The sequence below is a fragment of the Lycium ferocissimum genome, chromosome 11 (assembly GCF_029784015.1).
Source record: "Lycium ferocissimum isolate CSIRO_LF1 chromosome 11, AGI_CSIRO_Lferr_CH_V1, whole genome shotgun sequence".
In the NCBI taxonomy this organism is placed as follows: Eukaryota; Viridiplantae; Streptophyta; class Magnoliopsida; order Solanales; family Solanaceae; genus Lycium; species Lycium ferocissimum.
Window position 1 is genome coordinate 66,196,728 of NC_081352.1, and position 13,605 is coordinate 66,210,332.

General features: G+C 33.7%; 1 long non-coding RNA gene across 1 annotated transcript; it reads right to left on the reverse strand.

Moving 5' to 3' along the window:
• Positions 1-11,166: 11,166 nt before the first annotated feature.
• Positions 11,167-11,980, reverse strand: LOC132036939 (uncharacterized). Its single transcript, XR_009409713.1, has 2 exons — positions 11,728-11,980; positions 11,167-11,618 (listed from the first exon to the last, which is right to left on the reverse strand). It is a non-coding gene; the product is annotated as an uncharacterized LOC132036939 (long non-coding RNA).
• Positions 11,981-13,605: the final 1,625 nt, after the last annotated feature.

The window sequence follows — 13,605 nt, forward strand, 5'->3', positions numbered from 1 at the left end:
GGGGTATATCGTGGACTGATCCACGATATACCCCAAAATTTTTTTTTCACGCTCGACACCAAGTCAACGAAAAATTAAAAAAAAAAAAATTTAATTGTATAACGTGACCGATCCACGTTATACAATATAAATTGTAAAACGTGGATCGACCCCACGCTTTTACAAATATATTTTGTAAAACGTGGACCCACGTTTTTACCTCTAAAGTTTTTTTTTTTTTTTTTTTTTTTTTTTTTTGCGAGCAAAAAAAAAAAAAAATTTATTAAAATTTTTTTTTTTTGTAACACTTAGTGTGTTTTCATACTTTGACCAATGATTAATCGTGTGTAAGACTAAAACGTCAATATTTTATATAGAACATTGATATTTTTATGCGTACAATAATGTAGGCTCGATACATCAAGGATACGTAGACGTTCGGATCGTCATTTTAGGGGTTGAAAAGGTGCCGAGTAAGTTTTGTTTGAAAAAACTTATTTTTTCATACTTTGACCAATGATTATCAAAAGTGTGTGAAGACTAAACGTCAATATTTTATATAAACACGATATTTTTTCTGCGTACAATAATGTAGGCTCGATACATCAAGGATACGTAGACGTTCGGATAGTCATTTTAGGGGTTGAAAAGGTGCCGAAAATAAGTTTTGTTTAAGGTTTAAGTGTTTTATTTTTTAAGGTTTTGATTTAAGCGTGTTATTTTTAATCACGATAAAACATTATTTTGAATATAAATATAATTCTAAAAAATATAGGGAGAAAAGCTAGTTGTAAAGTGGTCGAACTTTAGATGGTCATAACTTTGCGCTCGGACGTCCGTTTTACGCGTTTTTTTTTTTTTGAACTTGCGTATTTTTTCGAGATCTATGCGGACAAAGCGCCGCAAGGTTGTTTGGCCGAGCCGATTTTTAAAAAAACGCCTTTTATCCCATTCGATTTCGATTTTCCCAAATTGGCGTGAAATTTTCGGTTTTATTTACTTATAAGATGATGATACGTAATAGATTTCAACGTAAAAATCCCAAGGTAATGTATACGACTGTGAATGTCAATTTCACTTCTCGCGGTTTCAATTTTTGAAAATAAAACGATTAATTTTCTCAACATATAAAGTTGACTAAAATAACCTTACGTCAAACACTAAGTTTTTCAAACAAAACTTACTTCGGGCACCTTTTCAACCCCCCCTAAAATGACGATCCGAACGTCTACGTATCACTTGATGTATTGAGCCTACATTATTGTACGCAGAAAAAATATCGGGTTCTATATAAAATATTGACGTTTGAGTCTTCACACACGATTAATCATTGGTCAAAGTATGAAAAACACACTAAGTGTTACAAAAAAAAAAAGTTTACTAAATTTTTTTTTTTTTTTGCTCGCAAAAAAAAAAAAAAAAAAAAAAAAAAAAACTTTAGAGGTAAAACGTGGATCAGTCCACGTTTTACAAAATATATTTGTAAACGTGGACTGATCCACGTTTTACAATTTATATTGTATAACGTGGATCAGTCCACGTTATACAATTAAATTTTTTTTTTTTTTTTAATTTTTCGTTGACTTGGTGTTAGGTGAAAAAAAAATTTTGGGGTATATCGTGGTCAGCCCATGATATACCCTTTGGTATATAAATTTTTAAGCACTTTTTGGTAAATACTGGGTATTTTTATACTTGCTTTAATGCCTCCGGACTTCAAGAAAATGGTCTCATAAGAATGATAGCTTTGTTGGATATATCTAACTTTATGTGGTTTTGGTTCTGCCTGTCTCATTGTAATTCATTGCCTTTGTTTTCTTGAGGGAATTAAAATATGTGATGAAAATGAATATGCTTCTATGCGCCATGATATCTGGTCCCGTTGTGTTGTATGTCTGCAGTGAAGTCAGTGCTTACATAATGAGAAACGTGAGAACTTTTTGCACTTCTTCTCATTAGTGATAAATGTACAAAAGAAGTAGAATGGTAACAACTTTATTATGTGTCTCACGCGATTAATATTAGTTGTGTAAGACCGATTTTTTTATATATTGGACCTAATTCTTATACTTTTAGATTCATTAAATTGTGAGATAAAAAGAAACATTACACAATTCTTGTCAGTTGTGTGGAAAAAAAATCGTGGAAAGGAGAGGGATGTTACATCTTTTACTTGACTGTTCCCCTACGGGTTAGGCAATGCAATTTGTCGTTTGCCTTGTTGTCTTGGATTCACACAAGGTGAATACTAATACTAACCAAACATTAGGTTCTTGATGTAAAGGCAGAAAAAGCGACATTATCTCTTTCTCCACCCACTTTGCTGGCTCAGTGTCATGTTTCACATAAAAAAAAATGTCACCATGCAAGATTTTGATTTTTTAAACCGTGAAAATTTTTATAGGTCCCAACTCCCAACACTGTTAGAAATAGAGGCTTTTCCCATCGATATTCAGTGAGAAATTTGTGCTGTAAAATATGTTTTACCACTTCATTCCCAACTTGTTGCTCATTCGAAAACGCGTGGTGGGAAAAGTCTCATTGAAATCTTTTAAACTTTTTAATTTTTCCGTAAAAAAATATTGCTATTTTAGATTTTTTTTACTGACATCTATTGAGAAATAATCACTGAATATTTTTCAATGAAAAAATAAATTATTTTTTTTATTTTTTATTTTTTAGTGCAACACCGCATCATACTCTCGTGAATCATTCAGAATGCATCAAGCTAAGTGGGACCCAAATAGTTTGAGTGGAACTTTGGAAAGTAATTGCTTAAAAGAATTGGTAAAATGAATTATGAAAGTATTCAAGGCCACCACTGCTATCATGAAGAACCTTTCTGGTTGGTGAGCGGTGACAGGTGTTGGACACACAAAGGAACCAGCTTAACTAGGGAGCTTGCGAAGTGCCGAAGAAAAGCAGAACGCATTCTAAAATGGCAGAACACATTCAAATTAAATTTTATGGATACACTTGAATTATAATTTATTTCAATCTAGCACCTTAACATATGATAAATTGACTTTTTCTGCTCAATTTTTGAAAAAAACATGTTCTTAAGTGCCTATTACATAATAATTTAATCATATAAGATATGTTATCTTGTTTAATAATACACATCAGCCTCAATTGGAACAGACTGGGTGTTTGAAAACACGTGTAAAGTTTTTTCAAAATTCAAGGAAGAAGAGTCTGATAGGAATACTTTATTACATGTTCAGATGCTCATCGAAATGAGCCTTAATTCGAATGTCTAAATGAAATTCTTTTACTGACAAGTTTAAAGAGCTGGCCATGTATTTCGAGCTTTAAAACCTTCCACCTGAATTATTGCTTGTCCTTTTCTACAGAGCATAGGTGGGTGAACTGGGTGACCAATTCACTACTCTAGCTGCATAATCCTCAAATCTGAACCCCAGGGGTTAAATATGAACTATGCTTGCTAAACTCGTCAATCAAAGACTCCCACTATAATGAATAGGCCTAATAGGAGTAGTCTTTATCGTCAACATTTTTTTTTTTTTTTTTTTTTTACTCCAAACAATCATCTGTCTCAACTTTCATATTAATATGTTTATCTCCACTTCTGGATCCACTTACCTTTGAATACACTAGAGTACCATTCTTAGCACAGTCGTGTCCAAATTATACACCCACATTGAGAAGTAAGAACTAATTTAAGAAAGCATTGCAAAGAAAGTTGGCAAATTGATAGTCTGCCAGATTCAGTTTTCTTATTGATTTGGAATGTGTTTTGCATCAGGCTTCCATTGTTGTGAACACCATATGGGATTAGACCTAGCCTTCTCAATTTAAAATTCCTCCGTATCTACCCAAAAAAAAAAAAATGAATAAACCATCTCAAGAAAACCAACTTCAGCTACAATTATTAGATTAAGGGCATAACCTGGTCTAAATGAGACCAAAACATTAAAAACAAAATTGTGACAAACAAAAAATGATTAAAAATCAAAAGCCCAAAAGAGAAATCAAGTTGATCAACTCTGTTTGACATGCAATATGGGGGAGGGGGGGGGGGGGGAGAGTAACAACATTAGAAGAAACAAAACTCTAAGACACTCAATGCACAGGTGCTTATGTTGATGCAAGGGTATTCCTCAGAGAGCTCGACTTATTCTTAAGTTCGTTCTATTTGCTGAATCAAGCTCACACAGGCCATAAAAGTGTTGCCCTTGTTTTTAGTTATAAATAAATACCATAAAAGTACAGACCTTGAGCTCATGCAAACAAGCGTTTGCATCACACAGGTTGGTAAAAGATACTTTAAAATTTCAAATAACAAGGTGAGATATAAATGTTGCACCGTGTTTTTAGTTATAAATGCCTTAAAAGTACACACCTGGGCTGTTGAATTACAGCTTCAGCAAGCCACCATCTTCTTCAGGTCCTGACTTCGTAATTGGCTGAATAATTTAACTTGATGCTTTGTTATAGTCATGTTGCGTTCACAAAAGAATTGTATCTTTAGGTTCTGAAAACACCGTTCATACAATAAGTTATCCGCCCTTGTATTAGTAATAACTCTCCTTGAATTCAATTAAATGTAAATTTTGATACACAGAAGTCAGAACCATAACCATCTACCGTCCAGAAGAATCCCATTATTCAATCTACCACATAGATGTTAACCTTCTTTCAAGTCATGTGAAGTGTAGCCGTCCACCTATTATACAGCACAAAATTTGATTTATAAACTTTGACGATTAAAATAGGGCCAAATGATGGGATGAAAAGAGCAACTGTTTTCTTCAACTATATATGAGCATTTGTAAACAACTTTTTTATTAAACCAAATTTTACATTTTTTTTAATAGCTATCGAACTTTATTAACATCATTATAAATAAGTATGAACACGGACAGTGACACGGTAGATTAAGTATGAACACGGGCAGTGACACGGACAGTGACTAAATCAATTATATTTTCTGCAAATATGGGAAAAGTTAGCAGTGTTGACAGCCTTCTAGTTTCTTGTTCCAGAATAATACTGAACACGCATATGATTCTCCTGTCCAACAAGGATTACGTCACAGGTTAATAATGATGCAAGTAGCTAAACCATATGCAATGTAACTTTCATTTCATTGCAAAAATGAGAAAATGGCCAACTGAGCCCCAATGTTTGACTAAAATTCTCCCTAAATGTTAATGTATTAGGAGGTGGTAAAGAAAGTGTAATTCACGCAAAAATACACTATTAAAATTTTATTTTTATAAGTATTATTAATTTAATATTAATTTTCTCATTTAAAAAAAAATATTTCACTTTATTTTTCATTTTCTTTTTATTCAATATTGAATTTTTATAACTATTCACCTCCACAACTACCACCGCCACACCGTTATCCACAGGCAGCGGTGGATCCTCCATCAACCCTTTTCTCCGCTAACTTCACCTCCTTCCAAAGCTCATTCACCCCTCTCTTCTTCTCAACCTCAACCTCAGCCCAAATTTCAATTTTCTTCTCTATCACAATCAAACAACCATTAGCACAAAACCCATTTCTCCCACTCTTCCGCACCGGGTATGTGCCGCTTATACCATCAGCAGATGGATACCACCACTGCCTGGACACTCTTGCAATCTTTCCGGAATAGTTTCCTAACAAACTTGGAAAAAGAGAACAAAGACTTGCTTTTTTTTTCTTGCCGCCTCTTTGTGGGTCTATCTTCCATTTGAGCCGTGGCTAATGAAAAGAGCTCTGGCATGGATTGTTTTTTAGGAGAGGAAGTAGAACCTAGAAAACCTTTTGCCAAAATAACTTTAGAGATCAGGACCATTTAGTTTATTACTGATTGCAGAGGGAATTTAGGGGCTAAAGTTTTGAGAAATTATCTACAGCTATGAACAAAAAAATATCTTACTGTTCCATCATTCAATCTGTTCAAACTTGAAGCTTTTTTATTGGTGATACAATGATGAAAGGTTCTGTTTTTGATTCAAGAACTTCCATTGGAGCTATGAATGGTGGAAGGTGTTGGAAAGAAGAAAAAGAATTAAGGAAAAAGTAATAAAAATAGATTTAGATGAAAAATTTACGTGTTAAATGCTGGCTGGGGCGTGTAATTCACTGCATTTTTCAGATCTGGGTATAGCATTTCAGGGAGCAAATTATTCCATTTTTAAAATGACCAGGAGGGTCCTAAAGGTTTGGTTTATAGTTAGGATTTGATTGAAACGTTTGAATAATTTCGCGCCATTTTCTCAAAAAAAACAGTACATAGAGCCCGTTTGGATTGGCTTATAAGTTATCTATGTTCGCTTTCAGCTTTTTTTAGTTTGCTACTTAGGCAAAAGTCATTTTGTCGCTTAAAATAAAAATTCAAAAAATAATTGAATTCGTTGATTTCGACTTATCTAAAGCGGTTATAAAGTGACAAAATAACATAAGATAAGAAAAATAAGTTGGACTACCCAACTTATAAGCTTATATTCAACTTATAAACTGCTTTTTTTAAGCCCAACCAATCAGGCTCATAATCACGAGTTAAAAGAAAAACAAACAGAGTTTACCAACAAAAAAATTAACAGAATATAAAAGTTCAGGTTCACCTCATACAAACATATCCTCAAGCACCTTGGGGACGTAATCCACTTTAAATTGATAATTTGTAACCAAACAAAATTCATCAAAAAGATGATAAACCAGAAAATTACTAACATGAATGTAAAAATCTAGAAATACATTATTCAAAAAGAATATGGAACTAACGTATATGAGCAAGTTTACAAATAAAGAAAACGGAAAAGGGCCAATATTACCCCTAAACTTTGAAAAATAGTTGATTCAATGCATTATCTTCAAGTTAGGCAATTATGCTTCGTTATACTTTACATGGGTCAATTATACGCAATCTAATCGTTGCCATGGCGTAAATCATGTAAATTTCTTCAAAATTATTTTATCCTCAAATAATTTTTTACTCACTAAAATAACTCAATCCGAATTTTTTTTTTTCAAAGAAAAATAATACGGAATTATTTTTATATTTTTTTGAAAAATTATCCGTATTATTTTTATTTAAAAAAAAAAAATTCGGTCGATTGAAGTTATTTTAGTGAGTAAAAGTTATTTGAGGGAAAATAATTTTGAAGGCTGATACGATGCTATGAATGTGCTGTATTTAAGGATAATATAATTGGCAAGATAATCAGAAGGGGATAATTAACTCTAAAGATAACGATGCAGGATGAATAACTATTTTTCAAAGCTCGTTGAATTTTGGCCCTTTTCCGTAAAGAAAATACAATAACAAAGAAAGATTACATAAAACAACTCCGGAAACAGAGAACTCACACCAAACAAAATGGACAAAAGTATTCCCATTCAAAACGAAAGCTGGGAATTAAAGAATGGAAACAACATGCCCAACCGCACTACACTCACACTCAGAAGTCAGCACATATATACAAGTATTCCCATTCAAAACGAAAGCTGGGCGTAAGAGGAAGAAGAACCAACATTAAGTAAAAGGAACAAAAAAATAGAAAGAAACCAAAAGATTAAAAGAAAATGTGAACAAAAAATGTGTAAGAGAGCATAAGAAGAACTCACAAGAGAAAGAGGAAAGAAAGGCAAGCGGAGAAAGCCGAAGAAGAAGTAGAGTGAGCAAAAAAATAAATAAATTAAAATAAGAGATAATTAATAATTTGCTTACAAAATTCAGGTGCGACATGGGTATCTCCACAAATAACAGGTGGAACCATCAAATGACACGTCAAATCAAACACAATTTTGTATTACCAGAAATACCCTTGGACGACGAAACAATGATGGAATTCACAATTATTTGTAGTTTAAATTAAATGTAGAGCACGTTGTTGAAAGAAGAAAACACTTATCCACATCTAATGGATATAGCAAGTAATGTATGATATATATTTGTCACATAAGATTTATCATGAACAATTAATTACGCAATGCTAAATGACAATTTAGAGTTCTTGGAATTTTACACCCTTAATTTATACACCTTTTTTATTTTATTTTATTAATTTGCACCCTATCCTTTATTTTTTTATGATTTACTCCCTAGTCTATTCATTTCTTGGCAAACCCATAAAACAGTTCATTCTGTGAGGGATAAAATAGGAAATATGTAATTTAAGAGAGAGTGGAGTTAGGCAGGACAAGAATGGGTTGGAATGACGCTGGGGTTGAGAAGCTTAAAACCTAAGGCAATTGCAGCAGAGACAGAGGCGGAGCCAGGATTCAAAACTTCATGTTCGGCTCTAATTTTTTAAAGTTACCTGGTTAATTAATAATTTATACATATTTGACAAAATTTTTAATACAAATACATGGTTCACATAAAAGCTACTGGATTCGGCCGAATCCACATCCGATAGGCTGGCTCCGCCCCTGAGCAGAGATTGTTTCAAAGGCAGCAAACAACATTGTGAAGATTGCATTAAAGGTTATTTTATATCAGAATTGATTCTTTGTTGGCTACTTCACCAAGGATGTACTACGAGAAATCTTGTTTGTTTCGTCTTTCCTTTGACAATTGTTTCTCCTTCAAGATGTCATTGATCATTTTCAGGCTTTTTTACGTTCACGAAGAATCGCATAGCTACGCACAATGCATCAGTAAATATTCATATTTATTTCGGAAAGTGAGATAGACAACAAGCACATGGAGGTTTTCATAACATAATCAAGAGCAAAATAACTTTCACAACCCAGCGTTATTCCAATCCATTCTTACCCTGCCTAACTCCACTCTCGCTTAAATTACATATTTCCTATTTTATCTCTCATAGAATGGTCTTTTTTATGAATTTGCCAAGAAATTAATAGGTTAGGGTGTAAATCATAAAAGAAATATAGGATATGGTGCAAACTAAAAAAAGGTTTATACATTGAGGGTGCAAAAACGCTAAGAACTCCTAAAATTTATTATCTTAATATAATAAATTAGTATTAATTGATGCATAAACTCAATTCAAGTAGATTTTCTTCAAAAATTATCAGTTGGCTACAGAAACAATCAAAGCTGAGACTATAAATCTTTTCTCAGAAACTATATAGGAAAATTTCTGGAGTGAATGACTTATATGGTCACTCAACTATAGCAAATTATCTATCAAAGTCACCATGTTTATTTTGTATCAATAAAGTCGCACAAAAGCTGTACTTAGCTTTTCTCCAAAGTCACTATAGCCAAAAATAAAGAGATAATTACATAAACCACCTTCAAGTTTGGCTTTGTAACACTTACTTCCTTAGTGGTTTATGATATTATTCTAACCTCTTTTTTTTTTCCTTTATAAAATTCATTTAACTTAATTATTCTTAATGAAAAAATTATTATTTAACGACTTTGTCCTTTAATGTATATATTTTTTCTGGTAGTGGTCCTTTAATTTATAATATATTCTTTTATTTAAGTAATTTTGTAAACACCTTTTTTTCCAAGAAAAAAGTCCTTTTTACTTGATTAATAATCCTTTTTTCCTCTTTTTTTTTTTTTTTTTTTTTTTCTTTTACTATAATTTCATCTCCTTAATCAATTAATTCTTTATCGTGTTCCCCCTTTTTATTATCTAATCAAAAAATGCTGACGATCAAGTGTTGGCAGTGGTATAGCTTATGGAATTTGACAAACTTTTGTAGTTTTCGAGTCAGTTCTACTTTGAATTAAAATATACATAGAAATTCATATTAAAAATCAGATGAACCAAAACGCCAATTAAAAGACCAAAAAAAAAAAAACAAAAAACAAATACACCATGAAGATTCATCTTAGAAAAAAAAATGTTTCACTTGATTTTTGCCTTCTCATATTTTTCGATATGTATAAGTGCATGTTTGAATATTGAATCAGTCATACTAATTTGAATTTTGGCAAATTCCAGGCCTTGCATTATTGATACTTTAAAATTTTCCTAACATTATGAGCTATATAGCCAATGAGTAGAACTTGGAGGTTTTTGGAGGTTTCCGAGTCCAAACCCTGATTAAGACCTTGCCTTTGTTAATTAAATTTAGACCAATCATCTTAAAATGGAAAGGACTTGGAAAATTGAGACAACGAAAAAGGGAGGAAGCCTAATCCGATATAAACAACTTCTACGCCATATTTTTGTCATAGACTAGATGAAAATGATTTTGCTTGACAAAAAAGATGTTTACAATATTAATTTAAAAAAAGAATATATTATAAAGTAAACGACAAATTCGTTAAATAACATGTTTTTATATTGAGAAAAATTAGTTAAATGAATTGTTATAAAGAAAATTAAAATAAAAAAGGTTAGCATAATATCGTACTAAACCACAAAAGAAGTAAGTGTTACAAAGCCAAACTTGAGGGGAGGTTTATGTAATTATCTCTTTAGTTTTTTTGGCTAAGTGACTTTGTGATAAAACTTGTCTAACTTGAGTGACCTTGTGAGAAAACTAGTCGACCTTGAGTAACTTTGTTGATATAAAACAAATATTAGGGACTTTTATAGATAATTTGCTATAGTTGAGTGACCACATAAGTTATTCACTCAAAATTTCTGTCCAGTTCAAGTCTATAAAATGATGTAAATCCTCCAAAAGAATTAAATTTAGTAACACTCCCATTAAATAAATCAACATTGGAAGCAAAATATAGGAGTTTCATTTTACTGTATTGTTCCATTGGATGGAATGTTTATTAATGGAGTTTGAGGCGCTCGATCCTAAAATAAACCTTATGAGGTGAATCTTATTCAAAACCATATAAAGAGACTATAAACTCAAATTACCACTAGTTGAATGACTATTCAGGCAATTAACTCGGATTTATAATCACAAGATAATTGTGGGTTCCTTTATCTCATGTTTGGTACTATTTTTTGTTTTGGAATTTGTTTATACCACATTCGATCTGGATAGCAATTTTGGAATTAGTAATCCGCAAATAAAGCAACAACAGCTGCTCAGCTAATGCCCTTTTCCAAAGCTTTCTCCCGAAGCTTTTTAAGGACGCTTTTAAATCTAACGAAACAAACATCTACTATAAAAGTATATTCACTAAATAATTTTATCATTATCTAATTCTCGTATTATAATCCCGAAATAATTTGTTCACAGCCCCAATCCCCATTAACTTCAAAACTTATAAGAGTGGTACCGGAGGATTTCAATCTCTCAGACTTCACGGTACCTTATTGTTTTCTAAACCAAAGTTAAAAGACAATTTCCAATTATTAAATTCAAATCTCTGAAATATTCCCTACCACCACAACCACCATCACCTTTTAAAAAATAGAAAGTATAACAAGATATGATTAACAAGGATCTGTAAATTGGGTAGGAGATAATTTAGTACACTTATAGAAACTCTACCTCATTTATGGTAAAATTATGAACAAAGTAACAAAGCTGCGTTCTTCAGTAGTTCATCAATGAGTTTCCCAAGAGACAAGTACGAAGATCCACCTTCCATTACGCTAGCCCTGCTCTTCTCCTTCATCTCCTTTGCTTTATCTCTTACTTCAGAGTTAGTTTCCATCAATTTCTTTACACCTTTTTCTATGGCTTCTGAAGTTACCATCGGTTGATCTTTATTCCTTTCACAGTAATCCAAAGTGATCTCAACTGCGTGTCTCCATTTTTTCACCAACTGAAACACATTTGCCTGCGACAAGTGTTTCAAAATTTAAGGGTGTTTAATGCTTAATATATATGTATAAAGAATAATTTATATATGCAATATACTTTCGAGTATCGAATTCCAATGTTTACACGTGCTGCTCCGAGGTGCAATGGCCAGGTCGCTATAGGCACCCCACACCATATACTTTCGAGTATTGAATTCCATCCGCAGTGTGACACAAATCCCCCAATTGCTTTGTGGGACAAAACTTTCAATTGCGGGACCCATCCCGCCACTTTCCCTCTTTTCTCTATCCGGTTTAGGAATCCCACCGGCAAGATTTCTGAATAGCTCGTGTATTCTCCGGGGAATTCTGCGTTGTTGCTCTGTGGTGGCCCGCGTAAAGACCATAAGAACCCCCGCAAAAGGTTTCTCTAAAGCTTCATAGCGATCTCATTCACTTGGTCAAGCGGACACTTCGTCGGGCTTCCAAAACGGGATTAGCACACCAAATGTGGTGGCTATTCGTCCGACCCATTTGTATATTTACCGCCTCTCTTGAACCGACTTGGATTTTGATTGGTTCAAAATCGTTACCAATTGATAAATGGGTGGCGATGCTAACGTTTATCCCGAAACCAGTAACAAACAATTTATAAATGAGGGTATGGGATATGTGGACACTTTAATTTATTTTGATTAACGAAGAATATAGAATGTGATTCGTTATAGAAGATTCATATATATGTAAATATATAAACTGATAACTTGGATGAATATGTAGATATTTATGGATTCGAGCCTAATATATGTATATATTGTAATACTATTATCGTATTGGATGGGTGAATTGAGTCAAAAGACACTGAAAGCGGGATCAAACGAAAGAAAGAAGAGAGAGAGAGAGAGATGGAAACGATATAAATTCTATTAAGAATGTTTTAGATACGAAAAGCCTAACTCCGTGTAGGAAGTGCCCCCTATTTATGGTTTTGCTCTATGGGCGCCTTTCATACATCATAAAGACATTTTTAGAATAAAGGAGAGAGCCTAATAAGGATAAGGTTGGGTCGTACGGTCGACACCCGTCTGTTGGCGACGATTGTGGCAAAACGGTCTTCGCACGTGGGGAATCGAATAACCGATCGGCCGGACTAACGGCCACGACCAACTCGGCCATGGAGGAGAAGGACTAACGACGGCCATGATCAACTCGGCCATTGAGAAACCGGAACGGGGCCGTGATGGGCAGTGGTTGCCCCGGATAAATCTGACCTTACGGTTTTCCTCCGACTTCTTCTAATCAAACACTACTAATGCAATACCCCCGGTCTGAGCGTTCGTGCTTGTTTTCTTCCTTTTCTTGGTCCCCGATCTCACCGGTCAAGCATTAATCCGACTTTTACCGTATACAGATAGTCCCCACACTTTCCGAACCGAAGCTTTGCCGGAGTAACGGGAAGTGGATGAGTCACGAAACCGGTGGTTCCATAGGCTCGTTCTTATCTTTTCATTTTGGCGAAACGGTTACATAACGTCATACCGCCATCGACCACGTGTCACACCCCGAACGGCTAATTTCTCGTAACCGCCGTTACGCACGTCTTTTCAAATCACGTCTCATTAATTATGGGACACGTGGGCATCCCCAGATTGGTTAGGATACTATGCTTAGTCTCGGATCCTATGCCTATATAAGACGTTTAGCCATGGCTAACTTCTTCATTTTTACTTCTTCTCTATTCACCTTCAATTCATCTTCATCTTCACTTCCTCGTTGATTCAACCGCTCTAATACACAAATTCGTTGCTTACATTTGTTTGTAAGAACCTTGTTAACCCCTCAACTGCTGTTTTTCGATTGAGAGCGGTGCCCGCCTGCCGACCCCAATTTTGTCCTGTCTCCTCCGAAATACCTATTTGTGCTTCTAACATTTTTTAAAATTAAAAAAAATAAATGTATATATATATTATATTTTATTATATTCTTAGCCTTTTATCAATACCGGCGTTTCACTATTCTATTACA